This window comes from Haliaeetus leucocephalus, unplaced genomic scaffold, assembly GCF_000737465.1.
Source record: "Haliaeetus leucocephalus isolate CR32 unplaced genomic scaffold, Haliaeetus_leucocephalus-4.0 Scaffold351, whole genome shotgun sequence".
Lineage (NCBI taxonomy): Eukaryota > Metazoa > Chordata > Aves > Accipitriformes > Accipitridae > Haliaeetus > Haliaeetus leucocephalus.
The window spans coordinates 5,309,513-5,323,470 of NW_010972787.1; positions in this window are offsets into that span (position 1 = coordinate 5,309,513).

Here is a 13,958-nt window from a genome sequence, read left to right on the forward strand (position 1 = left end):
CTTGTCTAGGTTTAGATGTAACTATTTGTTTTGTTTCAGTATAACTGAGTTGATTGCTGAAGCTTGAATGCAAGCCCTGACAACAGAGAGTAGTAATGAAGATTTAAATATAAGACTGAAAGAAAACATGATAAGGAAAATTTGTGCAACAAATCCAACCACACAGTTTTGAAGTACCTCTTTTATAAAAAGAGACAGGGAGAGACTGTTACAGTCATCCAACAGAGAGAAAACCCATGCTGGTTTCATATCACTAATTTTCATTCAGTGCAGATCATCACTGATTTTCAGGGCCTAAAATGGCATCTCTGATCTTTGACTGTTTACACAGCTAAAAGCATCTGCCCCAGCAAGTGCTCACTGACCTGCAGCCCAGGTAGTGCAGAGAGGCTCACGCCTTCAGCACTCTCATCTCCGACTGGCCCCGTCCATGCTGTGTAGCATTTGGTCTGAGTCTCCTTTGGCCCCATGGGGTAACTGAAAGCCACAGATAATCATAAATAATAACAGTTTTGTCTTTTTGCAGCCCAGAATATTTGAAACAATGTGACTAAGTTCATCTGGTGTGGAAGAAGGTGCTTGAAAGGTATGGGCAAGGACATCCCACCGACCCAGCGTTGCTGAAAATGGGGTGTTGTTCTGAACCCCTCTGTCACAGCATGAGCACTACTTCTGACTGTAGTCTCCATGCCATATGGTACTTAATACTGTTCTTAAGTACTGTGTTGAAAATTTGTGTCCTGACGTGTAAGGCATCAAGATATATTTATTTTCTCTGAATTAGATGACCTTAACAGAACTGATGTTCTTGCTGGCCTCTCATCACGCACACCACATAACAGCAGCCATTTCTAAATGGTGTGATTTATTCAATATTTTTGCTTTTCAGCTATTTTCCTCTTATGTATTTGCAAGTCCTCAGTGCTCGTCTCTGATTATTTCGTATCTCAGATTTAGATATTTCCATTAAAAGCCCTTCGTCTTGGTGGCTTTTCTGTTTAGATGACTTAGCAGAGGAGAAGTTCACAGCTCCCTTCACTGGGAGCTGGGTTCAAGTGCAAGCTTATGTGGGCAGCCTGTTGTGGTTTTGTTCAGTCCAAAACAAAGCTACAAGGAGCTATTAGACCTGCTGTGGCTGGCTTTCAGGCTTCTCAAGGATTTGAAATTTATTTTATGCACCTGCTTGGTTGTGTTTGTGGGGGTTTTTATTTTGGTTTTTTTCTTCCTGTTTTGTTTTCAATTACATTTATGTACTAGACATATGATAGTTCTTCACTGTAGATAGGTGATTTAAGTTGTGTTAGTCTGACTGCATTGCTTAACACAGAATTTCTGCTGAGCTGTTTTACAACTCCAATTTAGCACCTTGGTCTTACTTTGCAAAACCACTTTGAAAAATAACTAATGGTAATGCTGTCCTGCCTGCCACCCTCTGTCCCCTCCCTGCGAAGCTGTTTATTGGGTGGGGATGATCAGCAGCAGGCTGGAGATATTCCTGGTTACTGTGACTCAGCAAAGTGCTGCTCCCTTTGGTCTGTATTCCACTTCACCCATTTGCAGAAGTGGACAAAGGCATAGAAGAATGTTTTAATCTGAAACAGTGTGTTTCTTTCCTTCCTTTCCCTTTTTAATTTTTTCATTTTTAATACTTAATGTAAACAATTCCTTAAAATGAGGAACTGAAAGTAAGCAGCTGAGGCAGGGCTGGAGTGGCTGCGTCTGAGTCACATGCTGTTCTGTTGCAGATGCTGTTAAATTTTATCTGCTCTTAAAATTTTGCTAAAGCAAAGTGCTTTTTCAGTTTGCTAAAGAAAAGTGTTTTTCACTCCTAGTGAGTTGGTGGGACTGGCCAGCTGCATTCCCTTTTCAGAGCTGAGGTCTTATCATCTGCCATCACCCTCAAGCAGCAGCATTTTGGTGAGCTTCACCAAGACCGGTAAGCAGAATGAAGTCTCTTTAGGGTACAAGTTATTTAAGCTGAGTACCATCAGGAAGACTTCCTGGTGGTGACAGATGATGAGTTGTTCTCATCTTTCAAAGCCAGTGGGAGATTTGCTGCTGTCCTTCCAGGGGACCGTGCATCAGGCTTGAGGCTGAGCAGCCCAGCACAGTCTCTGAGACCAGTGACAAAGACTGCATCACTTGGAGGAGTTTGAACTAGAGTGAGTGAGACTGTGCCTGTACCCCAGACTGGGCATAGCTGATCTCATGTGCTTTTTCCAGTTTTAGATTCTCGGGCAAAAAACCCAACTGGTCTCACAGGGGGAACCTGTGAAATGTTTCAGTGGAAGCACGACTCCACCCTGCCTTGCTTTGGTTTAGGTGCTAATGGCATTTTTCCTCACCAACTGACCATCAAAACTGTTCTTGATGTTCAAAGCAGCAGGGGAAAAAATTATCAGTCCTTATTCCTATCCATCAGAAAATACAAAAATACAACATTTCCCTCAGTTTCCAAACATCTGTCCAGAGCTATTCAGAAAGATCTGCAAGGTGGTGTTCAGTGTGCCCTGTTACTTCTTTAACTGAAATATCTCCTTCCTCAGTATAATTCTGCTGTGGATTTGTGCACATAAACATCACCAGGTATTTATCCGAATTACACTCTTTTTGTTTTAAAATAGTTGCAGGGACTGTAGGTTTCCTGATGGTCTCCTAGGTATCATTGAACAGCTGCAGGAAATTCCCTGCATTCTTTAGATTATCACAGTGCCTGAAGCAGATTTGTCATGTACTGTTTTCAGGCAAGTTCGTCGCAAGAGTTCTCATACAGGAAGATGGGGTAATATTGTTGAAAATAATGTGGCACTTGGATCCAGCTTTAGGTGTCATAACAAGTTAATTTCTTCTAGAATAGTACTGAATGCTCTTTACTGCTCCCACAGGGAAAGTAAATAATAAAGCAGCTCCATTCCTTTGAAAATTGGGCCACTTATAAAGGAGAGGTATTCAGTTTATCCAATTTAGTAAGTGTGAAGCCTCAGTTTAAGCACCTTAAACAGGTCCTTCAGGGACCTATTAAACCTGACAACCTAACCTTGACAGATGAAGTTCCTGGTTCAAAATGTTCCTGAACCGCTGATTCCTGGAAGCAGGGAAGGTATCCTGAGAACAGTCAGCACATTTGCTTGTTCTTTGTCCTGTTCCCTGAGCATCTGTTATTTGCCACTGTCAGAGAGGGGAACTTGAACTAGATGGGCTTTTGTCTACTTGATATGGCCATACTTATTTTAGTAGGGCTTTGATGCTGATAGAAGAATAGAGGTAGCATTTTGAGAAGATTTCACAAAACCTGGGAGCATAACAGAGGATGTAGGAGGCAAAGGCTGTATGAATTAATGAAGAGGAGAAGACGCTCAGATAAGCTTGCATGAAGGTATACACTTTGGGTATAACATGTACAGTTACTTACAAGCAGTCTTGCCCTGAATTGTTCAGCTGTATAAATGCATGACATTGCGTAAAATCCTGGAGAAACTTTTAGTTCTCCACATGGGTCTGAGTGTGTTGGTTTTTTTCTATGAGAAGGTATAAGTATTTTCCAGATAGCTTTGCAAGTGACTTTCTGAACCTGATCAGAACTTGCTGAGCGGTAAGCTTGCCTTGCTGTGGGCAGCAAGTTTTGCCTTCTGTCCTGTCTATTTTTAAAATGAGGTTTGTGGTGGGGAAACGTAAAGCCAGTTATCAAGTGTTTTTACAAAACAGAATTGATGGTGACAGTGTGTTGTACAGACATTGAACCTCCTGTTCATAACTATGTTGTCTGCTCTTCCTGACAGTGTTTCTATGGCATGTCCACAGCTACCAAAACTACTTAATGTGGAAAAGAATTGCTAGTAAAGCACTTAGGGGCTTGATTGCAAAATTAATTTGGCAAACAGAAAAAAATACTGTCTGACTCTTGAAGGTCTTTTCTCTTTCCTTCCCAGTTGGCTGTTCTCTGCTGCTGATTCTCATTCTTGTTGACTGTGTCGTGATGTTTTTCCTCCTTGCCACTCCAAGCTCCCTGCTACCCTCTGCCCTCCTTTGGTGCATCTTCTGCCCAGTTTCCTACACCCCTTCTACTCTGATGACTTCTCTTTGGCTGAGGCTTGGTGGCGGCATGCCTGCAGCCTGGGAATACCTGCTATTTTTTCCATGTCTTATTCCCCAGCACTGACACCTCAGAGAAGCGGCTGGGCTCCCATCCATAGTTGTTCCCAGCTGTTTGCAGATGTGCCAGGCGAATGAAGCCTGGAAACACGAAAAGGAGCTGGAAACCAAAGATCTGAGCTGTCACCAGCAGATCTAGCTGCTCTTCATGAAACCAGCCAATGACCTTAGCTTCATTTTTGTTTTTCATTGGTTTCACTTTCTGTTTGTCCTGCTCCATTCGCACACGTGTCAACATTAGCAATCCTGTCTCTGTGTTGAAGTGGTTATACCTTCTCATATCTTTTCTTTTTAAACTTGAATAAACTCTTTTTATTCTATGTTGAGAAAAACTCCTTTACAAGAATGACATTTTGAGCCCGAACTTGTATGCATTCTCCAGGACAATACAGGAAAAGTTCCTCTTCCAAAACTGAACATTTCTGTTACTTTTAAAGCAAAGACGTTAGTGAAGACATTACTAAATGTCTTCAATAATTCAAAGAGAATCATTAAATCGATTTACAGTCTCACATACTGTATTCAAGTGTAAATAATGTTCACCTCAGAAAAAGCTGGCCATGTGAGACAGTGAGTACTTGAAATATCCTCTTTTTTTCCCTTCTTCTTTTGTTTAAAACTGAGGATTGGACTATCACATCACTAGATACAGTACTCTTGTTTTATTAAAAAAACTGAAAATGCTTTAAGAGATAAATGGAGACACACTCCTTCAGAAATATCACAGCTTGAAGTTTGTCTTTTCTATTGCGTATTTCCTGATTGTGGCTTTTGTTTAGTCTTTAAAAGATTGTATAAGCACTGTCAGAGAGCCCCCCATTTTGTGCCCAGCTCTGCATTTTGTGAGGGCCTGGCACTCCTCATGGGCTCCAGGAGAGCTCTGCCTGTGCAGGAGGTACCAACCTCGCTCATGTCTACAACCCGTGTGTAAGCTTGGGTTAGTGTGAGGGTGACAGGGTGTTGTGTTGCTTTGGCCTGACTTTCTGGCGTGTTCAGAAGATATCAACAACTGATATAATTATTTGAAAGATCTTTACTGATTTACTGTGTGAATCAAGGAGAGAATAATTTATGATATCTCATCTCCCAACTCAGCTATTTCTTTTTAATCTCTGATCAGGAGTAGCGCTTCTGACTGGCACTGTTATTGTCCTCAGGCCTTGGGTTAATAAAACAGGAAATCCAATTTTAGCATGCCTCATCCCAGATCCAAACCACTAATGCTACTTTACAGTGATAAGATTTATCGCAGATCAGATAGTGTCTGACCAAACCACTCCAATGCTTTGCCTACGTGACAGCCACAGGCTATCTTCCTTTGCCATGTAAAGCCATTATGAAAATGTGAGTCTAAGAAAACCCTATTATAAGTTAACTTAAGAGTGACTATAATGCCTACAGCTCATCTGGACCAACTTTGTCCTGCGATGTGATCTGGCAGTCTATAACTTGGGGACTAGCAGTGGCAGAGCCATGAAGCTGAGCTCAAGGTGACCCAGCCTGGATGTGCTGCCTCTCGACAGCTCGTGAGGAACCAAAGCGCTGTCAGCTGTGCATGGAGAGGCACCTCTACTGCTTTCCCATGTGAATTAGACCCACAGCTTTTCGGGGGCTGTGCTATGCTGAGCCAGGTCTCAGTTTTCAGTTTTCCTTACTCTTTGGCTGTTTGCTTCTATCACTTGTCCTTTACAGTTGTTTTTCTGGCCACACAGTAAACTGAAGTAAGAGTTCAGTTCCATTAAATACTACTTTTTTTCATGGTGTGACAGCAAGCAACAGGCTTGTGGTTAAAGATACTGAAACTGTTAATTAAGCTGTACCTTTGGTGGCTGTTACACTGGGGTCCTCTCTGGAAATTGTTCCTGATTGCTGTAAGCAAATTCAACTCACGTTTGCAGGAGTCCTGACGTGATTGCACTTGCAATGTCGTTTGCACTTGTCATTTCCTTGGGTCCTGAGTGAAGCACAGGTAATACGCTATATCCTGTTTGTTAACTGCTTGTCAAAGCCTGGATGAAGAGAAGTGAAAGGTGGTTGAGGTGAGGCTGAAATGTTTTCTGGAGTTTCCCATCTCTCTTCTTCCCATACTGTTACCTGGGCATGTGGTGTAGACTAGATACCTCACTTCAGGATGGTTGAGGTGAGATGAGCTTGACTTCATCCTCATACTTGGTCTGCAAGTGGGGTTTGTGCCCAGAAAGGCTCTGGAGAGAAAACAGTACACACTTGTTTGTAACTGTTACAATCAAGGTCCAACCTGAAATCTTTGAAATACTTTTATTTACTGTGAGAAATAGGATATTGCGTTGCCATGTCACAACCTCCCAAAGCTCCTGAGGACACAAAGACTGGCCAGAAGAGGCAGCTGACAAATATTAGCTGTTCCATAGCAGGCAGATAAATGCACTGTAAGGAAAATGGGGCATTTGGACCTGGTAGGTATAAATCACATTTATTAATGCATGCCCATTAGGCTGACACTATTAATTGCAGCTGTAATCAGCACATCAGAATTCTGCATTATCTGAAGAAAATTTGCTACCAGTATTTTAACTAATTTGCATTACATTTGATTCTTCATTTTTAGTAAGATTGGTATTATTTACCTGTCTTTGAAAAGCTGCTAAAATGAACGTAGCCTCAAGCCTACTGTAATTGAGAGGAGCAAAATACATTTTTTTAATAAGTAAGCATCCTGAAATTACTGATTAAAGTCTGATTTAATTTTCCATCCTAGTGCAATTCTTCAGCCTAAGTCCAATACAATTTCACAGTTCATTCATGCTGAGCTCAGCATAAAATATTTCATACTTTTTTTGTGAAATCACCTCAGACTCTTACAAACCCATTATACTAATTACCTTTTTAATGAGCACAACTGAAGGAAATGGGTGCACTAACAGGGTCCAGGGAACACTATATGAAAGAGAGAATAATACTATTCTCGGCATTTCAACAGTGGATTTTGTTTCTAAGCTAGTAGAAAATTCAGCCCAATTTCAGAATCATGTAGTGTGAAATCCCATAGTAAGTGGTGGGAATTTATAATAAAAATTGAAAATTAAAGAATCACACTCTCTACCATACAGGAAAGCAAAGTTCCAAAAAGTCTTGTTTGATTACATCCATTTCAGTGGCCACATTTGTTGAAAGCAGCAGGTTTTAAGAGGATATGAGGAGGGTCAGAACACTGAAGACAACTCCAGCAAAGTGAAGGGCAAGCCTTGGAGATAAAGGTTCCTCTGCTGCTGTTTCTTGCAAGCTCTGCGCATTAAGTTACTGGTGGGGTATTCCAGGGGACACAAAGCAAACGTCACATGCATTTTGTTGATTCTTGTTTGGCTGAAAGGCTGCAACAGGCTCTAACCGCTGTGAAAAGCCATTCTTCCTTGGGAAAAACAGAAGGAAGGCACAGCCCCAGTGTCACCGCTTGCCATCCTCAGGGGCTGGACTAGTGGAACCCCATGCAGGTGGGCAAAACCCACAGTCCCAGGGAGACCTGCCCTCCTGGCATCTCCGCTCAGTGACATGGTAAGCACCAATCCTATCCAGTTTGTGTAGCTGAGTCCTGCCTGGCAGGGATCTGGCAAAGGAAATGTGATTTTGGTAAGAAGCAGCTCACCAGTAAAGCGTTGCCCAGAGCCAGGGAATAAATTGCGGCAGAAGAGGAGAGGGGGTGGTAGTGCAGCAGCTCACCTGCTGCTCTGCTATGGTCTTGTAAGATGAAGCAAGCTGAATTCAGATAGAAGATACTGCATGAAAATGAATGAATGAATGAATGAATGAATGAATAAGATCCCAGAGTAGATGCACATGGACGGGGGCAAGCAATGGGGTATCTTGAAAATGGAGCTTGCGAAGTGTCGCTTATACATTTCGTCTCTTAAGGATGAACAAGTCTTCCTCCAGTCCCTAAGGTAGCAGCTGGGAGTAGAGGCAGCACCAGCTGCCAGGTCATGTTTGGAAGGGAAGCAAGGAGGAAATTTTCCTCCTCTTCCTCTCCTCTCCTCTCCTCTCCTCTCCTCTCCTCTCCTCTCCTCTCCTCTCCTCTCCTCTCCTCTCCTCTCCTCTCTTCTCCATGTCCTTTTATTAAATCTTACAGCAATGCTAGAAAATAATTATTAAATTTTAATTGTTCCCCCTTTTTGTGGGACATTAAAGATTCACTCTGCTGAAAAACACTGGCTGTAAATGACCTCATTTACCTAAATATTACGTAAAGATTTCTTTCAGAAAAAAAAAGAAATGTTGTACGACATAGTCTGCCTAATATTTGAGTACCACTTCATATTTGTAATTAGGAGTTTAAAGCACATATATGCCACTTACTAACAGTTTGGAGAGGCAAGAGGGAGATAAAGAGTCACTTGCAATAACCAGGCTGTTGAATAGTAATACTAGTTTTGAGCAGCATATGGGAAAAATTTGTTAAAATGCAATGAAAATTCTCTTCAGGGATGAATTTGCAATGAAAAAAATGTGAGCAAAGTGGGATTCGTAGTTCTGTTGGTCTTATGCCAAAAAGAGACTGTGATATTTCAGGGCTATTAGCAATAATACCTGTGCAACAACCATATCATCACTGTGTATAATGGCAGGAATGCAATGGATGTACATTAGGACACGAGTATAGCTATTACAATACATTATGTGTTTGGTAGTGATAAAGGAATTTAGGAAGAAAAAGTGAGTGGCTGTTTGCTTGTTGATGATATATTATGCACTCCCCTTCAGTAATGGACATGGTGTAGAAATATCTCAGCAGGATGATGAGGTTGCAGGTGGAAAACAATTGCAGTTACTTCGTAAAGGTGAAAAGTAATGGATGCTTTAACATCCTTCGGGAACACATCTGATGGATGCAGCTGCAGCGCTGTTGTATTAAAGGCTTCAGTTTCCTCATTGCTGACTCTTGTGAGGTGGTATCTGTTAGACAGTCCTCTGTATTTTAAGAAGTCATGAGAAAATAAGCTGTCATCCTCAGAGTGTTGTGACACTGCTGGCATTATCAGAGCAAGCCTGTCTCCGTTGCTGAATCCCACCAGCTAGACAACAACACTGAAATCAAGGTAATAATTACTCCCCAAAGCTATTTTTTTTTTTCTGAACACTGACAATTCCTTCAGCTAGCAAAAACTGACAGACAACCTTTACATTCTGATTGTACTTTGAATTTCTCACTTTCCAAAATACTGACTACAGATTTTTTTTCCCTGCTGATAAAAAGATGTGTACAACGTTGAATGTGACCAAATTTACTCCAATTTGCATAAAAGCAATAACAAAGTGTAGCTTTCAGCCATGACTGCACTGTACATTTCTGCACAATAAATCTTCCTCCCTCCCACCCTGTTTTTCATGCTGATGAACTTTCCTGAATGCCATGCAACATCCCACAACCTGTAAAACGGCTATTGGGGAGCACTGGTTATCGTTTCAGCCATGCCCTGTGTGGGACTGGGGTGGTGGTAGCTGGCAGGATTTGATTTTGCAGCTATCATCCTATCTTGCCTATCCCCTTGAGGCTATTATTATTGTCTGGAGTCATCTGCAGGCAGCCTGATACTGCTTGCAAGTAGACAGCTCTGAGAATTTTTTGCCTTTTCATGCTTTGAAGCTTTGGTTGAGGCAGCTCTGCTTTTATCCATTTTTTTTCCTTAAAGCTGTTGTCAGCTATCATTTGCAGTTCTTTGGTTTGATGGGAAAGTGCAAAGGAACAGTCCAGCCTTATCTTCCCGCGGCTCAACTGCAGTCCTAACAAGCTGGAAGCGATATATTCCCATTAGCATCTCATTGTATCATCTTCCTTCTGGCTTTCCTGATGCTTAGCCACAAAGGCAGTGGTACTGTGCAGGATTCCTCGCTGGACTCTGCCTGTCTCTCTCCCCTCACCTTCAGCACTTCTCTTGTGGTAAATGCTATGAAGTGATGCCCAGCTGCTGAGCACCTTAAACAGGGTGAGGTCAGCTGTGCCAAAATGTCTGTCTGCAGGAAGAAGAGTTTCTTCACCTTCTGATCCAAACATCTTTTGTGCCCTCTCTACATCTTCTGGGTCCAGCTGCAGCCTCTGCACTGGGATTGGATGATACAAAGGTAACTAGTCATTGGGTATTAGTTGACCATCCCTGCCCTACATCTCCCTGTGATTCACAAGAGCCACTGGCTTGTGTTCTCTCGTAGGTGTATCAGAGAATGTATTCAGCAGCTGTCTGGGTGCAGCAATACGTACTGCTCATTAATGCCCCTAACTATATCCTTCCCAAAAAATCCCTGTCTGCTTTCAGAAGGAAAAATCTAGGTACAAATCAGAGCTAGCATCACCAGATCAAACTTCTGCTGTTTAATAGTGGGAAAAAAAGGTAGGTTAATACTTTATATTTGAATTTTAATATTAAATTATAGTTACATCTACTATTTTTGGCTGTGGATGTCTGAAGTCAGATACATCTGGAAGTGACTGGTATGTATAGATCCCTTTGATTTGACAGTTGGTGTCCATCAATGCTGGGAATCTAGAAGGTCTTATAATTTTTAGCATAGACATCAGAAATTGCTTTAGAACACATACTTTCTATTTCAGGATTTCCCCATAAATAATATGAATGTGGTGATATTCTTCTGGTACAAGGAATATAGTGCAAGTTCAGTGAGGCCAAATGCTGTTTTACATAAAGAACATAAAACTGCCACCAAATTCAATGGAGAAACATGCAAGGGGAGAATACCTTTAATTCTTGTCAGTTGAAGGGAGATTTTAGCTGTCAAGTCATAAAGAGCAAAGTATAGTCTCATTTCCTCTATAATTGATAGAGAATAATTTTCCCTGCTTTATGATATAGGTTTTATGAGTAATTGTTTTATTTCTGCCTACCAAGTCACTTAGTGTGGGTTTTATCTTCTTGTACGGTGTGGATTGCAGCCGCAGTCGAAAAGTTTCCTTTTAAAGGAAACTATAATGTCCCAATCTGCTTTTTTGGCTTTATATCATTTATAGACAAAATGAACAGGATCAAACTACAGCTTGAAGAATCATGGCATTTTTAGCTAAGGAAATGTTCTTGATGAAAACCCAGATTTTATTAGTGATACTACAATTAAATAAGCCATTATCAACTTCCTACAGATCTTCTAAGAGCAGCTCTCTTTCATTCTGGAATCCAAATTACGGAAGCAATCTTCATAAAGGCCACTTCCCCAGCTATAGCGCCTGCTGTGATATGATTCATGCCTTTTGTCTTCTGCTTGGAATTTGGGGATGTTTATGAAAGACTGTTATAAATACTGCATCTAATTCTTCTTTTCACAAGATGCTTTATTCACAAGGAAAAAAAAAAAAGAAAATTGCATCACATATGTACGTCATATCATTTCCATTCCCATTGCCATCTGGCACTATTCTTGTTGCCTCCTTCGTATACATATTGAAAGGATGTGAGACCAGTGTCAGGCAGACACTCTGGAGCACACGTTTCACTACTACAGCTGGTAATTTAATGGTGCACAGGGACGTTTGATACAACGAATCTGTGTAAATGTGCCTTTGAAGGCTGGAGCTGGAATAATACATGCTGAGGAACAGGAGGAGAAGTAATGTATAAGAATCCCACTTTCCACGCTGTGCACTACTAGTGTTCTCACACAGAAGTTATGAAGGTGAACAGTATAAATATCTCAGCTCTTTTTATACTGTTCAGACTTAGGGAAACAGCAGTATCATCTGTACTTGGAAAGTACCTGGCTGTTGATTTATCCTAAACTGTTGTCTAAAAACATGGGTCAGATCTTTTTGGCATGGCAGCTTCTTTGGGACAGTAACCACCGCTAATTAAGGCAGGATCCTTTCTCAAACAAAAGAGAGTTTGCAAAGGCTGAGAAAAAATGGTGGATGATCACTGCAGACCCACTGAGTTCATTGTGCCTACATAAGGTGAAGGGTGATGACAATGGTTGCATTCATATTCAAGCAGTCTATTTATGTGAACCATTACGCTAATAAGAGACAAAATTATTGGTTATGAAATTCAGATGGGCTTCCAGGTTACAAAGGGATCAATTTAGGAGTCAGGGATTTCATGTCTGTGCAAAACACTTCTTCAAAAAGCTAGAAGAATAATCTGGCCATGGATTCAAACACAGAGCTGGTCCTTTTGTAGGGTATACCTAGTTATAGGTTACACTACTATCATCTCTCCTCTCTGTCCATCCTAGAGTCAACGCTACCCTGACTTCTAGCAGCTGTGCCAGAGCTGGACATGCAAAAATGTTTGTCAGCAGACACATCCAGTCGTTCATGGTCTGTGTTTGCTCTCTTAGCTTCTGCCTCCCTCGACTGGCCCAGGGCTCTACAGCATTGCCTTAGGAAGGCAATTCAGCTGTAGCCTAAGAGCACCCAGGAATGCACACGGGTGGCCAGAGCCTGGGAGGAGGTGTTTTGGAGGCCAAATAACTATCTCAGCATTGCTGAGCTGAGCCTAGCTCAGAATTACTGTGGAGTGCTCATGGGTCAGAAGAGCAGCGTTTGCCTGCTCCCAGGGAGTTAAGCTTGTTTAAGCAAGAAAGTTGAAACTGTAGCTCTAGAGCCTGCAGGTAAACAAGCCCCAGCAAACAGCGCTACGGATGGAGCATAAAACCAAGGCATTTTGCGGTGGTGTTTTGTTTTGTTGTGATTTTTTTATCCTCCGGCTGAACAATGGATTAGATGGATTATTACGCATCCTATTTCGTGGTCTAGCATTAAGTCATTAAAGTGATTTATCTTTACAAAGAGTGATTTTTAATCAGCTGAGTACAAATTAACCAAACAGCAATAAACAAAACAGTAACTTGTGAATGATTCATATTTAATGAGTCAAAGGCTGGATCCTCATCTCGGTAGCTCCATCCTCTGCCCTGAAACCCCAAAGAACATGAAGCACAAGCAGGCCCGACTGTGGCTCTGGGTTTCCTCTATCTGAAGTGTCAGTCCTGATACACAGAACAGATACTGCAAGAGAAACAAAGGCTAAATAATTCCAGTAAAACCAAATACAGCAAATGTGTCACAGTGAGTTGCATGACCCTAATGTCCTTATAGCAGCATTTGGTATTATCAGCTATAAATGAAAAATTAGTGGAATTAGTCGAACTTCAGGAAGTGCTTCTGGAGAGTTCGCTGAGTTCACCTTCTTCGGCTGCAGGCTCCCCAGATGAATAATGCCAGACTTTGAGTGTCACTCTGACAGCAGTTGCGTGGGCATCTGAGGACACGGTCTGCTACCATGGTGAGTGAAACCCTGTCTGACAGCGCCTGGTATTCGCCACTGATCATCAAGGGAGCACTGACGACTGATTTACAGCAGAGTCCTGTTTCTGGAGGGCTGGAGTTAGATTAATTGGTTTCTCAACTGTAAAACAAACTTTCTGTTCATCAAGACTGATGTGATTAGGAGCAGGAGCAATGAGATCTGTCTAATCCAGAGCAAAGACATTCCCATCCCTCAAGCTGCCAGGCAGTAACAGTTCCCCATGAACTGGATAACATAATCTCTATGCAAAACCCAGTTCCTAACCCCTCTTTATTCTGCAGGAGTTACGAAGTTTGATACACACATTCTCCTTTTCAAAATTCCTTTAAAGCATTAAGGCGCATCGTTTCAAATAGGGTAGGAAAACTGAAAGCTCCCACTGGTAAAATAAAGATGGTTAATATAGCCTCTTGCTCTGAATCGCTTTTAAGAACGATGCTTTCCCTTGATTTATGAAGGGAAAACTGAGAGTGGCTTTCAACCTGGGTGATGCAACACTGCCTCCCACTGCTGCATCCCGCT